Raw genomic sequence first — 18940 nt, 5'->3', positions numbered from 1 at the left:
CTTACAGATATTCTGGAAGCAGCAGAATTAATTTAAAATCCCTTAAATCCTTGCCATTATTTTTTAATTGGTAAATAGGCATCTTTTACTTAGGAATGACAGTTATGTAACAGTAGAGCACTGGCACATTATTCAAAGGGATTTATTGCCTTTCTTTGCTGCTTACTTTCATGAGTAGAAAAACACCCATGCTTGAGGGTGTCTGGGTAGAGTTTTAATGAAAGTTATTTCTGAGTTTGGTGGAAAACTTTTCCAATGGGACTGCAGTAGTCAGCCCCCAGTGGAAAGAACCCAACAACATTAGAAGCCAACAACATTAATACGTGTCACAACTCACTCAAACAACTTGACACAGAGCATTTGTGTGCAGGAGGAAAAAACGTAATGTGTGTTCATGCATGCACAGCTCACTGGGAAACTTCCAGAAGGAGGACAGCTGATTGTCACACCACACAGTTCTGGCCTCCTTACAAACCCTTTGTGGATACTCCATCCATCAGAATAATTCTACCGAAGGTATAATGAACTTTGTCTGGATTGAGCTGGTGCACCCAGGTGTGGGTGTGCAGAACATGTTGGGAATGTCCCTTCTTGTCTTTCAAGGTGTCAGAGAAATCACCTGTCAGCAAACTTTCTCGGGATCCACAGTCATCCTTCTGCAATGAAACAGGGACACATCAGGCTACAGAGAAATATAGCACTTGTCCTAAGTAAGAAGAGCACAGGCAGTATGGAAACAATTGAAAGTATTAATGGTAAGAAAACTGCAGATTTCCCAAATATAACTGTAATATGATTTTTGAATAGTAATTGGCCTTTGCTTGAGAAATACATTGAAGAGTAGCTGAAGGATACAGATAAAGGAATGACACTTCAGTAGTGCCATTGGATAATTCTGCCTATGATACCAACCTAATTTGCCACAGTGCAGCAAGCATTTAAGTTAAATGTGTGCGTGTAGTGAAAATATAGGATGGTCTAATGACTCTTAGAAACTACTAAATGGAAAGCTACCTCATTTTAACTGAAACTCAAACCTTTTGGGAAAAATTATTTAATTGTGTACATGTCACTTGCAAATATTACTTCTAATAGAAGTGAGTATTTAACTAAATCCCAACCCTTTCAGAAAAAAAAATGTATATATGGTACCTGCAAACACTACTTCTCTTAGAATACTGTGTAGTGTTTTGGAAGAGCAGAAATTAATCATCCAAGTCAGGAATCCATCATTAAGCATGGCATTAGGCATGATCTTGGTTTTGTGCTTAAATGAATGAAAATTCTGCTGTAGTTTCCATTTCCATGAAAGCATAGCCTTAGACTCCCCAAATTATCTTTGCTTCCTCTCACTAAAACCAATGGAGGAACCCACCTGCAGTGTTTTGGCATCCCCCAAAGGTTCCTGGCTGAATCCATAACCTGTGAAAGCTACATGTTAAAATACCACACTAATGAAAAGTTAGATCCTCCAGCTATTTGTGCATTCTCTGTTAGCAAGGGCATCCTGTCCTCCTTAATCTCACATTATTAAAATCAAGTCCAACTCTCAGTCATGAGACTGTGAAGTACAGTGCCTACCTCCTATCTAATATTAAAAACCTTTGAAAATCCACAAGGTTTAAGTCAGAAAAGCCAGTATTTTTCTAAAACCAGGTGACATTTAAAACCTGAATAATTACTGACATGTTAGTCTTACAAAATGGCCCAACCATGCAGTGAAGTATTGAGTGCAGTTCCTGGCTACTACATCTTTCTAGAGCAGCAGAGAACATGCAGTACTGATCATCCCTGACCCCTCTCTTTGGTTGAGAGAGACTTTAATAGCTTGTTCTAAAGACAGACAAGAAGTTGACTTTTTTTCAACCCTGAAAATATCTGAAACATAAACAGCCTTTTAGAGAATTCCCTGGATATTTTTGAGTATGCATACAGCCTTCACTAAAGGGGAAGGTACAGATGTGAAACAGATGGGGTTCTTTTTTTCCCCTAAATTTATTGCTATCACAAATGCAATGCAATTGGCTAAAATAGGCTAAAAATCCTATTCTCAATTATACCACTCCTACATCCTTATTTTTTCTTACATCACAGTTTCATGAGCTCTGGAGTCAATGCACAGTTTTCTAAGGAAAAGGACAGATAGCCTGACAGCTGTAGAGGGATTACACTGAAAGCATTTAAAGAATCCTCCTTTAACCTGATTTTAGTAGAAATTAAGCTTTACTCATTTTCTAGTTGCATCAGAATTGACAGGGTTGATCTCATGGATAATTAAAACATCCCTGGGAGTTTGGAATCTGTTATGGCCAGTCTTAAAAGGTATTATATTGCATTCAGAAGAAGGAAGGAAGCAAGGAAGAAAGGAAGGAAGATTGGACAGAAAGAAGCAGAGCAAAAAAGCTTAAACTGTCTGTTTCTGTGACTGTGTGTGTCATAATGTAATTTGTTCAGATTCCATCTGACCCCTCAATAAAGGGGATTTGCAGCAGACTCTGGAGTATATTCAGCCCCTGAAAACCAGGCCACATGGTGGGATGTGGTTAAGGCCAGAGCTCAGATATCCAGCTTCCCACAGGCTCTTCTCTAAGTATTAGATTGTTTCCAGAAAGTTGCTTTTGACACTAAATTACTTCAGAAATATTTCAATCTCAGATATCACAGTTCAGAGAATTCACTGTTTGGAGTTAGTGAATAACATTTTTCCACGTTCTTCCTTATTTTCCCCTCAACTAATTATATAGGTTAGGGAAACTGAAATAAGCTTGCTAGATTATTTCACCATCTACCATTTTAGTGACCCAGACCCAGTCATTTAAGATGAAAACAGACTTTTACAACATTGAAAACCCTGCAACTCATTAGAAACCATTAGTTTAAAATTAAGAACAAATCTTGCATTATGCTCTCAACTAAGTGTACACATGGAGATTAGAGAGGACTAATAGAGCATGAGTGGCACCTTTGCAAATTCAGGACTTCAAAGGTAAATACACTGCCTGCCTAATGGCAAAAGGCAGACAGATGTGATGACAGAGGTAAAGCTTATATTGAAAGCTTTTTTTTTTTAAAGCCACGTTTAAACTGTGCATCCCTCTGTGATCATTAAGCACTGGAAATCAATGCTTTGGACTGTTGTAGTAAAGGAGGATTTAAAAGAATTGGATGCTGATATCTTCACTGGCTTTGAAAAGCTTGAAATTATTAAATAACTTGACTGCAGTCTACTAGTCACATTTAGAGGTACACAAGTCAGAATACTTTGATGCAAGACATCAATACTTGCCCAAAATTTGAGCCCTATGAGGAACCCTATATCTTAAGTCATTAATATGAATGGAAATTTCGCCTTTACCAGATGATAAAGCCTAAGACTGTGAGTATCTAAACAGAATTTGTGCAGTCACTTCAGTTGGTCAAGTTCCTTAAAACATCATAAAACAGCATTAATTAAAAAGTAACATGGGAAGTAATATTTGTTTCCATCTCTGCAAGTATAGCCATTCCATTCTGTGTGGAGACTGCACAAGTTTTTGGGTATGTTGGGGAAGGATGACTCAAGAAGTTTTGGTGAGAGGCTCAGCCACACCACAGAAAGCTGAAAAGGGACTGTTGTGAGACATGCCTTCCAGTCCCCTGGTAATGGGGCAACTGAACCCACCCCATTTCTTAAATGAAACTATGCACTTGCATCTTGAGGCTCACAGAAGGAGTTTGATAACACTTTTACAACAAGGAACAATTGCAGAGTGGTTTCAGTTAGACTGATTAAAACTTTTACCTTGTATGTTACATTTTTATTGGGGGAGGGTATAAACTACGGAAGGATGAGAGTGAGGCCAGAAGACGTGACAACAAAAGCAAAGAAAATAAGGTCCAGAAGAATTGTTGTTGTCATGATCTATTTTACAGCTCAGTCTCTCTCAGATATTTCCATCTCCACTCCCTTTCACAACTGTAAACACTGCAGCAATCACAGCAAAAGCCATAAAGAAAGGCTACATTAGCTGCCTTTAATCCACATCAACACAACACCAGAAAAGTGGGCAGCACGTAGCTAACCAATGCTAGGAAGATCATAGGTGTTGGCTCCCAGGGCAGTTTTTCCACTTCTAAGTTGTATCAACAGGTTTTAAATTTTATTGGCGTTTTATATCCAGTGTGGCTGTTGCTCCACAACTTGTAATAAGTTCTTTGCTTCTTTTGCAATCTATGGAACCCTTGGCTTAATATTTCCCTATTTCACAGCCTCAGTATGAATATTAACCACCATAAAATATTCAATATTAAAACCGCCTGTAAGAAGAAATTATAATGTGATGGTCATTTAGTTGCACAGTTGATTCACGCTGGGCTTCCAAAATTATTTTAAAGGCATTACTATTCTTTTTCTATCACTATTTAATTTCTGCTTCTGCAAAAACATATTCTTGAGAGTGTTAGCTGCAGAAATATGTGGCAATCTTGGTTTTCTTTCTCCACAAGGTTTTCTTTTCCCTTTGCTTCAAACTGTCTTTCGCCTGCTTTCCCCCGCTCCTCCCCATGGCATGAATCAGTCAGGCCAACCACGTAACTCTTCATCCAAATTTGGTAAAATTACCAGTTAAGATACAAAAGCAAGTGTCTACATAGAATCAATCTTTTGAAATAAACCTCAGGCTGTGCAACAAAATGTTGTACTGATCTCTTAGTTTTCCTACTCCAGGATACGTCATTTCTTTTTGAAAGCACTTGTGTTATTTCCACTTGTGCTATTTATTTGAAAGCACTTGATTTATTTCCATTCTTCTGTGGTAGGTAAAAGCCTGCATTTCCATTTTCTAGACTCAGGCTCGGCAGAGGCAAGAAAATTACAAACAACGCTCTTTCAAATCTTCTCACCCAGCCTTATTTTTATGAATACTTTTGGAAGTGAGGAAAAATATTTGCAATGCTGCATTAAACATGTAGGAATTAACAAAGAATAAAGATCAATGGTTGATAAAAGTACAAAGGGTGACAGAAGCAGAGTGAAACAACTTTTAAGCTACTTTTATGTTCAGCTAGACTTTATGTAGGTCAATGCAAACCTTGCAAATTCCCCTCCGGCACATCTTTTGTAGAAATCTCTCTTTAAAATTTCATCAGAGAAAGGAAAAGTTGGGATGATGTTTCTTTCTGTAACAAAGTAGCTCCTTGCCACAGATTATTTACACATCTTGATCATAATACTACTTCTGAAGAGAAAGTGTTTCATCTCTGAGATAGACAAAATGTTTCCTGATGGCCAGGGTCCAAAACAACACAGGATGGAGCAGAACTTGCAACCATATCCTCCCATTCTTGTAACATTCAAATTTCCTCAGCAAGTTTTTCAGGAACAAGATAATGTTAGGGCCCAACAAGGACACCAACAATACTTTTTAATAAAAACTTTTTTCCTTTTTTCAGTGTGAGAAACAAATACACATGCAGCCTATAACTCATTGTTCCACTGAGCACACAGATACATTTGGGTGTTTTGTTTTCAGTTTCCAAAGCTGTCAGCACTATTCTACAAATGTCCACAAACATATACATTTCATTTCATATGTAATCAGATGTAACAGAGGATAAAAAAGGTGCTTCACACTGGGCAGGGTCTAGAAAGGCTGGGCAAATGGCTTCCAGAACAAAACGCTCTTGCTACCCTTTGACCAAAGACTCAATCTTCAGCAAATTCCTCATGGAAGAGTAGCAGGGGAAAAGGAATAGACTCAGCCTTGCAATTAAAGATAAACTCTCATTAGAAACAGCAGGCAGAGCCTTCCTACCCTCCAGCAGATCAACACTCCCACCAAACTTGGTGCCATCTGTGAACTTACTGAAGGTGCACATCTAAAAACCTAAAGGCAAAGGCAGACCTTTGGCTTGTACAATTCAAGGCATCACAAGGTAATAGCACTTTTCATCCACACTGTCGAAAGAGCAAAGCTGTACTTTTCACAACATTCACAGGAAAGGGGAAAGTGTGCCCTGAACTTTAATCTCTTAAAGATAAATAAGATCCTACCTCATCTTTCTCCACAAAGCAGTTAAAAAGCTTATACTTTAACTCTGATTTGCAGTCCAGCCCAAAAGGGAAAAGGAGCAAATGATAGTTAAGAAATTGTACCATGCAATACCAAGGGAAGACAGGCAGTAATGTTCATCATGTACCTCTGAATCTGCCACATGATTTCATTATTTTTTTCCTGTGTTATGTAAAATAGTGACCATTTCTATTTTCCTTCTGCATGCCACTCTTTACTTTACAGAGTAGACCTTCAAGTCATACTTACCATGGAGATGTATGATGGATTTATGCCACAATATAACAATTCTTTTAATTTCATACTATTATTTTCCTAGCAATTCCATTCCTCCTAATACTTGCTATTTTGACCTCCACTAAGCACTGCACTAATGTTTTCACAGAACCTTCTTATTACACATCCACAATCTGAGCAGTAAGAGAGTCAGTCCAAAGCTTGCCATTTTGGATTAAAAAAGCCAAGACTTCCATTTCTTCAAGGCAAATCAGTTTACATTACTAACATAAAATTTACTGCTTCATCACCCAGCTACTGACAATCATCAGATGCTCTGCAGATCCAAAGTAAAAAGTTTACTTGCAATGTTATTACTCTAAGTAATTCCCTGTCATCACCAAACTTTGCTCACATCATTTTGTACCCCTCTTTGGAAACATCTATGATAACACTGAAGCACAGAGACCTGGTTTAAATTCCTGGGAAACATCACTGCTGACTTACTGTCCGTCCCATGTTAGTCCGAGGTTTATAAAAAGTCACAGGAAATAAAGTCCCCAAACCCCTAAACATCACAAGAATAAACCCCTCAAGTTGACTTCTCCTTTTTGCCCTGCAATAACTGAGTGATAATCACATGCATATAATTATGACAAGACAGAAGCAGATATAATTTTAAAAGACAGGCATTTCTTAAAATTACTACCACAATCTCATAAATATCTGGTAGATACTTAGCCTTTGCCAAAAATTCAGATGCTACTCATCTGCTTTGTAGCAACAATGGCATTATAGAAACTGCAGATAAGTTGAAAAAAAATACAATAAAATGTAAATAAATATTGATTTGCATGAGAAATCAAATAAACCTGCATCAGGAATCCAGTGGTACCTTTTCCTTTAATGAGACATTTGTATTATTTCTTGCTGCATGTGAGATTTGTGTCATACATATGCCCTATGTGTCCATTACTACAAGACTTTCTGTTCTACTTTTAAGAAATATTTCCATTACTGGAAATGAGAAGCCAAAAAAGTGCTGTAAGTGATACACTTCCTGCTACAACCACAGTACCCTACTTTTTACTTCCTGTTTTTCTTGCTGTTCATTATCATCATCTCATTTTCAAGGCACCCTCTCTTCAGTTAACAGTATTAAAATTGCTTGTACCAACTTATAAGTCTTACCTCCTTTTTACACAAGATGTCATTCCTCTTCTGTCTTCTCTTTGGGACTTCTCCATGCTGCTTCAAGTCTGAAATTATCCTCATGTCCTGTACCAGTATTAATACTTTTCTATACATTTAGAACAATTCTCCCTCAACTTACTCTATTCTTTCCTTCTGAATATATTATGGGTCTTGTCCCAGTTCTGACTCAAAGTATTTTGGAGGGAAGATTGCACCTCTTTCTCTGAACACATCTCCTTCCATGTTGCTAAAGTAGATTTGGCAGGTATGATTTGTCCTGGTGAAGCCATGTTGGCTGTTGCCAACCACCTCATTTTCCATGTGCCTTAGCATGGTTTAATAGTTACCATCATCAGAGGGGTTGTTGACACAGCCCCAGAAAGCTGGGGATGCACCCTACCCAGAGGTTCTCACCCTTCTGCTGAAGAAGTTAAAGGAGCCTGATATGAAATAGCCACACAGTTTTTGGAGAGAGAAAAATAACTAGCACAACTTACTAGGCCACAATACTTATCAGTTTGTGATTGGGAGAGGGTGAAAACAACCTTAAAACAGTCAAAGCTATGATTGAAATCTTCTCCACTCAAGCAGCAGGCCTGACAACAGCCTGGGACCTGTGAGAAGAAAAAAAAAACCCTATTATCTTTCAGCAGCTGTTTATTTTTTATAAAACTACAAAATCACAGAATAATAGAAGGGGTTGGGTTTTGGAAGGAACCTTAAAGAGCATCTAGTCCAACCTCTCTGCAGTGAGCAGGGACATCTTCAACTAGATGAGGTTGCTCAGAGCCCATCCAACCTGACCTCTACATCTACATCTACGATCTCTCTGGGCAATCTGTTTCACCACCCTCATTGTAAAAAACTTCCTCCTTCTTTCAAATCTTAATCGACCCTTCTTCAGTTTAAAGCCATTCCTCCCTGTCCTATCACTATTACCCTACTACCTGCCCTTGCAAAAAAGTCCCTCTCCAGCTTTCCTGTAGGCCCCCTTTAGGTACCAGAAGGTGCTGCAAGATCTCTAGGGAGCCTTCTTTTCTCCAGGCTGAACAACCCCAGCTCTTTCAGAGGGGACAGCTAGCTGGAGAACAGTTGCATCTGCGGGAAAACCAATTAACAGCCACCCTGATCCTCACTGCACCCACCCTGCACAAGGACACCCTGCACTGGCCACACAGGCACAGGCACTACACCAGCCTCAAAGCCTCTGGCACCACCAGCAGAAGGGCTTGTCTCCAGCCCCCTGGCACCACCTCACCTGCCTGAACCACATCCCTCATCTGTATTTAGTATCTCCCAGCTCTTCTGCAAAGACAGCATCCAAGGAGAACTCCGCTGAGCTGCAGGCATAGAGGTGAGCAGCTCTAACAGGTCACCGCCTAGGGTCCCAAGCGTGATCCTCCCTGTGCCAGTGCCCTGCTGCCCCAGGTGCTGGGAAGCACATCCCACCCTACCATAACCCAGGTGGGATGGCTGCCAGGGAACAGTGGGAGGAGGAAGCAGAGGCAGTGGAGGAGGAAAAAAATTGTCCCTCCTGCCGTGAGTGCCATTGCCCTTACTTCCCAGGATTTGTTCTGCTGAGCACAAGGCACACTGCACAGGAGTCCCCTTCTCCTGTCCATGCCTCACCCAGCTGGACACCGTGGTGGGGGTGTCACAGGCCTTGCTAAAGTCACAGTAAATGGCTGTCACTGCTCTCCCCTTGTCCCACGAGGACACTCCTCTCCTCCAAGCAAGGCTCTTGTTGGTCCTGCCACAGCTTGTCCTCAGGGCAGCTGTGCTGGGCGTTCAGTGATGTCACCTTGCCCTGCAGTGAGCCTCCAAGCCACCTTCTGGCAGGCAGCTGAGAAGGGCAGGTTCTCCCTGGAAACCTGTTGGAAGGTTCCCACACAGGACCTGCCTCTGACTCTTCCAACAAAGCAGAGAGAGTGGTTTCTTGGAACAGCTTTGTTAGCACAGATGTCATCATACAGTTTACAGCCCCATTTTATTTTACCTGCATAACCCAGAAGCTACAATTTCAACCACCACTTTGGACTTGTTATAATTAAGCCTCAACCTTCTGGCAGTTTGGAGTTTCTTCCCTAGGCTGAGCAAATGCCAGAGTAATTTATTTTTTTCCTCTGATTTGTATAAAGTATTACAACAGTTTTTTTTTAAAAAAACCCTGCAAAACCTGTGGATGCTTATCTTGTAAATCAGAGTAACAGAAATACAACTCATGGTGATAAAAGTTCTTCAATGATTTGTACATATCAACACATCTCTTTAAATGGGAGTACAGGCTCACAGTATTGAAACACCATCACTGCTTATTGCAGAAATCAGTATTTCATAGGAAGTGCAGTCCATTTGCTATCGCAGCTAGCATCTACCTACCCACTAAAAGTAACTTTCCTGAGTATTTTCTGAGCACTTCTAGTGCAGAATAAACACCTAGAACGTACAGAAAGTAACTGTCAAAAAAGTCCCACGCAGGTACCACACTCTGAAAACAGCTGAGAATGGAAAAACACGAATCAAACCTGAAGCTCACACAAATGTGCAAGCTGAAAATAATTTCCTAAATTGTTTGATCTGCACGGAGGCCAAGACTTTTCTCCCCTCAGAGCAAGGAAAAACCACTAAGAGGAAGGTGAAACTAGCTCTGAAGGCTCAAATGAGTGAAAAGAAACAGGAAAAACAAAAAAAAAGGGCGCCCGAAAACACACTTGCGAATTCCTACAACCCGGCTCGCGCCTGGACGGGGAACGGCAGCGATTTACTGCGACGGAGAGCTTCGCACAGCGTGTGAGGCGCGAGTTGTCGCTCGAGGGGCAAGGACAGCGCCAGCGTTCCCTCGGAACACGCAGGGGACCCGCCAGACATCCCAAACCTGCCCCATCCCTCCTCCTATCCCTCATCCCAGACCCCGCCCCCGCTGACGTCAGAGGCGCGCGGCCCGGCCCCGCCCCCCGCGGCCCCGCCACGTCCCTGCTCGGCGGCGGCGCGCGCGTCACCGCGCGCCGGCGGGGCCGGCCGGGCCAATCGGGGCGCTCCGCGACGGCCGCGAGGGGTCAGCGCCGGCCAATGGCGCCGCTCCGGGGGGCGGGCGCTGTGCCCATGGCAACGGGCGCGGGGCCGGCGCGGGGCTGTCGCACCGAGCGCCGAGCACCCAGCTGGGCTCCGAACGCCGAGCACCGAGCAGCGAGCACCGAGCACCGCACCGGCACCCGCGGCCGCTCGGCGGGACACACGGGCACGCTTCGCCCCTCGGCCCCCGCGCTCAGCAGGCGCCTCAACGTTGAGAAGCAGCGGCTCCTCTCCCGCCGCAGCGGGACCCAAAGGTAGCGCCGCCCGTCCCGGTGCCCCCGCCGGCGGCAGAGGCCCTGGCGGCGGGGCGGCTGCTGTCGGAGGCGGGGAGGGGGGTGTGGGGGCGGGTTTGCGGGGGTCTCGCCGCCCTCGCGCCTGCCGGGTTCGAACCCGGGGGGTCGCGGTGAAATCGCGGGGCTGCCTCCCGTGCGGGGCAGCGCAGCTGAAGTTTTCCCGGGCGGCTCCAGGTGTGTGCGTGTCCCTTTCATCCCTCCCTCCATCCTTCCCTCCATCCCTCCGGCCGCAGGTACCCGCGGATCCGGGCGGTGGGTGAGCTGCAGAGCGCTGTAGAGCGCCAGGGGAAAGGAAGGCAGAGCTGGCAGCGGCAGCGGCTGCAGCGGGAAAATGTTGTGTGCCTGGTAATTGCACAACCGCAGGGGAAACTTGGGCTCGACTGATTTCACTAGAAAGGGCAGTAACTCAGCGTTACTGTCATAAAATCACACAATGGTTTGGGTTGGGAGAGACTTCAAAGATCATCTCGTTCCAATCCCCTTGCCTTGGTCAGGGGCACCTTCTGTTAGACCAGGTTGCTCAGAGCCACATCCAGCCTGGCCTTGAACACTGCCAGGGATGGGGCATCCATAGGTTCTCTGGGCAACCTGTTCCAGTGATTCATCAACCTCACAGTAAAGACTTTCTTCCTAGTATGTAATCTAAACCTGCTCGCTTTCGTTTTGAAGCCATTCCCCCTCATCCTGTCACTACATGCCATTGTAAATCCATCTCCCATGTCTCTTTCCATCTTTCCTGCTGGCTCCCTTCAGGTAGTGAAAGGCCGCAATTAGGTCACCCCAAAGCTTTCTCTTTCCCAATTCTCTCAGCCTTTCCTCGTAGGAGAGGTGCTCCATCCCTTTAATCATCGTGGTTGCCTCTGCTGGACTTGCTCCAACAGATCGATGACCTTGTTGTGCTGGGGACCCCAGAGCTGAATGTCTTACTGCACTATTACTGTAATACCACTGGAGGAGCTCCATAAAATACTCCAGTGCTAGGCTGGCCACTGCACTCGGAAAATATTCTGCAAGAGGAAAAAAGTTGAGATACGGCTGTAGAGAGGTAATGTTTTATGGATGAAATGAACATGGCTAAGGTTTTCAAAAGAGTTTGTGTTTGGCAACACTTTTTAGGAAGTCTGTAGGAGAAAAAAGCCTCTGTTGTTTGAGTTGCAAGTATTTGCTGTGGACAGATAACATCTAGTAGTTTCAGCACGAGGCCATCACCATATGAACAATGAAGTACCTGTGCACCCATGGGATCAACTTCAGTGTGGAGGTTTGCTTTTGTGGGGTTTTCTTTGGTCATTTTGTTTTCTCCTGCTCTCAAGAAAAGTCCTGTGGTTGACTCAGTATTGGTGCAGCTGTACTCTGAATTCCGAAGTGACCGTCCCTCTCAACCAGACAGAGCAGCACGGGGAAGATTCCTCCTGTGAACACCCGATAGGAGGGGAAGAGCCACTCAAAAACTTTGAATCCAGGTTTTATTGTAACCTTTATGGACCTCTGCTTAAGACTCACGGAAGGTTTATGGTAGAAGCCTGCATTTCTGTGAGCACTTAGGATTCAGCTGTATCTCTAATTGTCATTTGCTACACAATGGTCTTGTACAGTCACAGTGCCACGTCCACCATGACTGTGGATTACTAACCTGATTACATACCCTACCTCCTACCCATGGTTACCTATTTTCCCTTTTACTCACTAAAGTATTCTCTTGGATGGTAGCAATATTTTATTTCAGGATAAGAAAGATAATTATATAAAAAAGAGTGGCATAAGTCTATCCGTAAACAAATTGTGTTGGTGTAGAACAATGTGAATCTCATTCACTTCTAACCGAGATAGTTAATACAAACAAAAAAACCCAAGGAAACCAAATTATAAATTAATATGGCCCATTGGGTCTGCTTAAAATTTTCATTAGTAGTTGGATAAAAAGGCAGCTGGCGTAAATTTGTTTGATGCTGTAATACTGCTTGAGCTACAGTTATTTGGAATCTGAAACTGTATTCAGAAAATCCCATCAGACAAATAAAACCAAGCAACAGCAACAAAAAGAATTATTTTTTTAATAAGACTAAGCCAAAGTTTTCATACCTTGGTTGCATAGTACTGGCAGTGCTGCTGACGTAAACTTTCTGTTTATATAAGCCAAGTTAAAGGCTTTCTGTCAAAAGCTGCACCCCCCAAATGATACATATATAAATGAAATACTAACCATGAAAGGGGAGAGCAGTAGTTCTCTCAGAAAATAAAACATGTAAAATACAGTGACTCAAATGTTAGAGGTGTGGAAATATTGATGCATAGTTCTAGTGCTGTGCTGACTAAACAAATGCACTTTACATAAGAAAGATAAAATCCAAGATAAAGCCTCTATCAGAGCTGCCGTGATTTGAACTCTTGTGCACAGAGGTGTTTTATCTACTGAGGTGTTGTGCTCTTGGCTGTTTGATTGCTCAGTAAGCAGAAGAGATTTCACTGAAGTTCCTGTTTGATACGTAGTAGACACAAGCCTTTTGGATAGGGGTGTGCTTTTATGTAGCTAAAATCATGACCAGGTGCTAATGCCAAACCAAATGAAATTGGAGGCAAAATTCACGTTCATTTCAACAGTTTTTGCTCTTATGTACTATACATGATTTGACAGTTGGAAGAATGAAAGAAACTGCATTTCATTAGAACTGTTTTAATCATATGAAGCTGTAAATATTACTCACCAAAGGTAATTCATAAAATATATATACCCTTTTCATGATTGCGTTTCTCCTGCCTTATATTCTTTATAAAACAAGAGTGGGACATTTATGCGCATTTGGGTTCCTAAGCAAGTAAAAATCAATGGGAATTAGCAAATTGCAGACATAAATCTCATTTGGCAACTATCATTAAGTACCTAAATATTTTTAAATCTGGCTCCATATCATTAGATCTAGATTTCTTCTCGATAGTTATTGTGTTGTGCTTTTTTTGAAAGGAGAAAAAAGTACCTTGAACTCCTGGGGCTTTAAGGTTTACTTTAGTATCATCACTTGTTGACTAGAACAAAATGCATATTGTTAGAATAATTGAGATACTTTTTGATTTGAGATAGAGTTTGAGCCAATAAATTGGCTGCATGTAGTAGCATATTTGAGGTTGCTTTTACGTCAGCACTGATGAAATTGCTGTTTGCATTTATGAAAAATGAATTTGTGAGATTTCAGGTGTGCCATTGTATTATGGTTTGTGTGGGAACTGAAACTATAGTGCAGGAAGCCATATTTGTACCAGTAATTTATATTTTCTTATTTGCTTTTGAAGTTGATAAGATTTTTATCAAGTATGTATTGAATTCACTACAAGTTTTTGCTTGACTGTTGGCTTCATAAATCTTTTTCTGAGCCAGCTTTGTTGGAAAGAATTGATAAAATCAAGCAAGTTGCTTTGAGAAACAAGAACTAATATTTCATCATTCTTCAGTTAGTAAGGCAGCTTTGTAGACACCGATTTTGTTTGTTTGTTTGTTTGCAGCAAGGATAGGGAAGTTCCTTGGAGGCAGATGCTATTATAAATATGTGCATCTGTGTGTGCACACAGGTTTTTAAATAATGAACAGTTAACACTGCAACAAGAAGTAAGTTCTCAGACCTTACTTACCACAGAGCTAAGCAGGTGTAGCAGCAGACACACATTTTGCTTCTATGCCATGTTTGGGTTTGGACATACGGTTGTATTGTTTCATGTTATTATCTTACATTGTTATGTTGTTTCAACATCAAATTGCTTCTTTCCCACTCTAGCAGTCATAGTTTGTGTTACTATATAGTATCCCCCAGCATTTGGGTGACTCATTTAATAAAACAGCTGAAGTGCATTTTTTAAAGGGAGGTTCTGTCAGCAAATGTTGTACTGGGCATGGTCAAGGCTCGCTCTCTTTTCTGGGAAGCTGAAAAAAGCAGCTGTATCATCAGCCAGCTTTTAGCTGTAAAGAGAATGGAGCAGCTAAAGTGCAGTGAAAAAAATGCAACAAATCCAACTCAAAACAATTTAGGCAAAGTAAACAGGATGAGAAAAAAGGATTTTGCTGCCTTTTTGTACTTAAATAGTACTGTTTTATATAAAACTATTTACATGCAAGATCAAAATGCTTCTTTGAAAAAGTAAGGAACGTCTCCTGGTGCAGAGAACTGAGGGGCATGTGCTCAAACAAAAGATCAGGACAGCATATCCAGTGTGAAACCTGTTGGATATTGGCTAGGAAAAACAAAAGCAACATCTGAATCATGGTGTTAGTAGACAACTTTGACAGAAAATAACACTTGAAGGATAATAAAATACTATATGTAATTATATAGCAATAATAGCTAGCTTGTAATAATAACTTGCGTATTAACTTATTAAAGGATGAGTTTTCATTTGGGAAGGGAAGTATGCAGGTGTTTCTGTATTTTGAATGTTAACTTGGAAAGGGAAAACTACTACAGCTAGTAGCCATTTCCCTTTTCATGTCATTTGCTGCTCATGTCTTCAGTGAGCAACCTGGATGTATGGATTGATGACCCAGTGAAGAGACACCTTCACCACAGCCAGTGGTTTAGCTTAACATTGTGAGCAGAAACAGGTTTTTCCACTTGCTTCTCAAAATTGTTGCCACATTTCATCAGTGTTAATGCCAGATTAACTCATTGGACAAACAGTGTGAAGCAGGTGCATTAACTGTTGATTCATTGACTTTGTCCTTGCTTAAAGTATGATAGCTTACAGTGTTTGTGTGGCAACTCCTCCTCCTGAAAAAACTGGGAGGAACTAACATTGGTGTTTCCAAACACAAAATATGGCAGAAGAATAATCTGTTTCTCATAATTTCAAACATTTAATGTAATTTTTTTAAGGATTCTATGAGTAAAATCAGTTTCTGTATTTGCAAATAATTTTTAAAGGAAAAGCCCATGTATCTATAACCATTCCCTGTTTAAACTGTGATATATGGGCAGGTATATCACTCTTTCAGAGAGGTGAAAACAGATTCAAGGTGCTACATTGCTGGCTCAGACTGCTGAAGTAGTACTTTACATAGCTCAGATCTCATTCTAGTATTGAGGTTAGAATATTCTTAGAAAGATGAAAATCAGTAGATCTATTTTATCTATTTCCTGTTTGTGGTTTTTTTTTTATTCAGTACTGCCTGTGAAGATTCTTCATTTCTCTGAATTACAGCATAAAAATAGGAAGTCACAGTACATGACCACAGAGAGCATTGCTGTCATCCTGCATGTCTGCCCTGTGTCTCACACAGGTTTAATTACTTCCATATCAGATACAGCAGGCATATGTAATATTTTTTAAATAGGTAGGCTTATTTGTGCATTGTGTCAGTATGGATTTATGTTTTCATTGCCCCCCATGGTACACATGGCTTTGGCAAGTGCAAATGTGCAATATGACATTTACAGTGTTGTGCTATTCTTGCTTCATAATCACTCACTGAGCTTCTCCATGTGCACCCTGGTTTCACTATATGGTTTTGTTTATCTCAATTTTAGAAAATTTGGCATGGGGTGTTACTTCTTCGAAAAGCACGAATATGTTTTAGGAAGGTGATGGATATGTCAGTACCAGAATCATGCTGTTTTCTGGGCAATAGGTGTTACGTTAATGAAAAGTAAATTTTTGGATTTGTATGATTAACACCTGGCAGCCATGTAAAATAAGTGTGCTAATGCTATGTTTAGCAGCTTGTGTTAATGTTGCTACAACAAACTTTAAAAGCAGCATTTTGTAGTTACCTCTCAAAGCCTGTAGCTCTTCATAATTCAGATGTTCAATCTTGTTCCACTGAAGTTGATAGGAATTTGTGATTAACTTTAGTGGGATCAAGATCAAGATTGCTGGCAGACAACCTGCTGCTTTCCTTTTCCAATTGTATTTTTCTGTTCATGCAAGTGCATTGGTGTCTCTGTTTTCTGCTGACTGTCTCATTCTTTTAGCTCTCAATCTGTTTTTTAAAATACTTTATACTCAGAGAAGTTTTTGTTTTTCCTTTTCCCCCAAAGCTTATGATATTGCCTTTGTTTATAATCTACAGTACTTGTCAGTTCTAGAGCACTACTTTTATGATTAGGTCTCTTTATGTATTACAAGTAGAAATGTTGGTTTGTCCCTATTGGAAAGATGAGATTGATTTCTGATACCAGCAGATTACAGTTGTGCTACCTTTTCATCTAGGTGGGCTACCTGTCTTTGACTAAAATCACTTACTTTCCAGACAACAGTTGTAACATGAACTCTCTCCATCTGTTTTTAAGAAAATAACTAGTTAGCTGGGCGGGTCCATAAGTGTTTATATTTCTATTAAACTGTATAGAAGTAGAAAGAATATTAATAATAACATTCCCCATGGCAGGGCAGGAGCGCATCTGCTGTGCCTTATGTACCCCTTATGGCAATGAGCAAATTGACATTGCTCCTCTTCTGCAGCACCAGGACTGACTGTTGACTTGGTGGCTCTATTATAGAGGAAACCACATTCCTGGGCCAGACACATGAATGCACTCAAAATGCCTGGGAAGGGATGGGCATCCCAGAATGGGTTTCTTAGAAGTCCATAACTCTTGAAGGTAGCTGGTAGCAGGCTGAGAGTGGAATGAACTCTTTAGTAGTAAATCGCTTAGTGGAACAAAAACTGGAACCCCAATTTTCCTCTCATCCTTTTCTCACTCTTCCCTCTGGCTGCTGAATTTGAGTATCATGTTGTTTTGTTTTGTTTTTTGTTTTTTTTTTTCCTCTTAGCTGATTATTGTTAGAATTTGCAATGGGCCTGGTTTCTGTCTTCTAATACAGGTCAGAGTAGAATGTGCTCAGTGACTCAGTTGTGACTGTCATACTGCTAAAGCTGATGCAGATCTTAGTCACCTGCTTTTCTTAAGGCAATTTTGATGAGTATAGTCTTGAACTAATAGATACCTAAATACAATAGCTCTGTATTCACTAGATAATTATTTTTTATTCTAATAAATGTATTTCCAATTTACTTGTTACATGACAGTTGGGTTCCTCGGGAAGTCCTGTGTTATGCATAGTAGTTTGCAAAGTCAGCTGCAATGATAAAGATCTCTTTTGCTTATCCATTTTGGATTCCTCTACTTTTAATTCTTCCTGGTATGTATGAAATTTTTAGCCTGTTTTATCAAAAGAGCTACAATAAAAACACCCTGTGCAAAACCTGAGACGAAACTGCCTGATGTAATCTTTCCTGAGCAGCCTATTACATCAAATAGATATGAAGAACATGTTGTGATATCATCCAGCATTTTCCATTATGTACAACAGTATGTAATTACAAAGGTTGGTATTTCCAAGGAAACCCAAATTGCCCATGAGCACATATTCCACAGAAACTCAGCAGACCCAGTGGCACTTTGATTAGGACTTTTGATAGATAAGTTCTGTTGATTCTACTGCAGAGGTAGTTAAGGATGATATAGCTCCAGTTGCCCATACTAAATTTGGTGGTGATCAGTGGTCCCTCATGAGGTTTGGCAGACCAACACAGTTACTTTTATCTCAGTTGTGTCATTGAGCGTGGACATTTTATATATCAGGTTTCCTGAGCTGCAAGGGCAAAAGACTTAAAAATTTGTGTCCCCCTTCAGCCTAAACCACAACTGTTCATGTTACCAGAAACTGTAGGTCAGGAGCTTTGAAGAGATCAGTTATGTCTTTAAAATGGATCAAAGGCTGGGTGTTATTGTTGAGAGTGTTGGCTTTAGTACTTGCCTTAGGCAAAGAATGAATCAACACCAGAACTATGGTGAGCACCTGAGTTTCTGGCTTCTCTTCATCTCACTACATCTCACCTGTTGGTCTTACCTGAAATGAGCATGCTCATTTTATAGCCACATAATAATTTTCTAAAACACTGTTTACACACCTCACATAACTAGAGTGGTCTATAATAATATTAAATTACTTTTATTACTATAATTTTGTATATATGGAAATAGTTTGGTTGGAAAAATAGCCGTCTGTTGGGGTCCAAATTTTTAGCATTATCAGAAGGCTACATTTTTTGAAAAGGAATACTTCAAATATACATAACCTTTTAAAAATGCTTCTAAAAATGCTGAGAGTATATATATTTATTATACT

At 40.9% G+C, this 18940-nt stretch overlaps 1 protein-coding gene across 2 annotated transcripts in view; it reads left to right on the top strand.

The window, feature by feature from the left end:
- Positions 1–10617: 10617 nt before the first annotated feature.
- Positions 10618–18940, top strand: part of NUCB2 (nucleobindin 2) — a 29377-nt gene continuing 21054 nt past the window's right edge. The window contains exon 1 of one of the 2 annotated variants that reach the window (XM_050336368.1): positions 10618–10786. The gene's annotated coding sequence lies outside the window, so the exon portion shown is untranslated. The remainder of the gene's footprint in view (positions 10787–18940) is intronic. The other variant, XM_050336369.1, reaches the window with a different exon arrangement.

Source organism: Myiozetetes cayanensis, unplaced genomic scaffold, assembly GCF_022539395.1.
Source record: "Myiozetetes cayanensis isolate MyiCay16 unplaced genomic scaffold, myiCay2020 scf6-25, whole genome shotgun sequence".
Classification (NCBI taxonomy): domain Eukaryota; kingdom Metazoa; phylum Chordata; class Aves; order Passeriformes; family Tyrannidae; genus Myiozetetes; species Myiozetetes cayanensis.
Note: the sequence above shows the minus strand (reverse complement) of the source record. Positions and strands in the feature narration are given on the sequence as shown.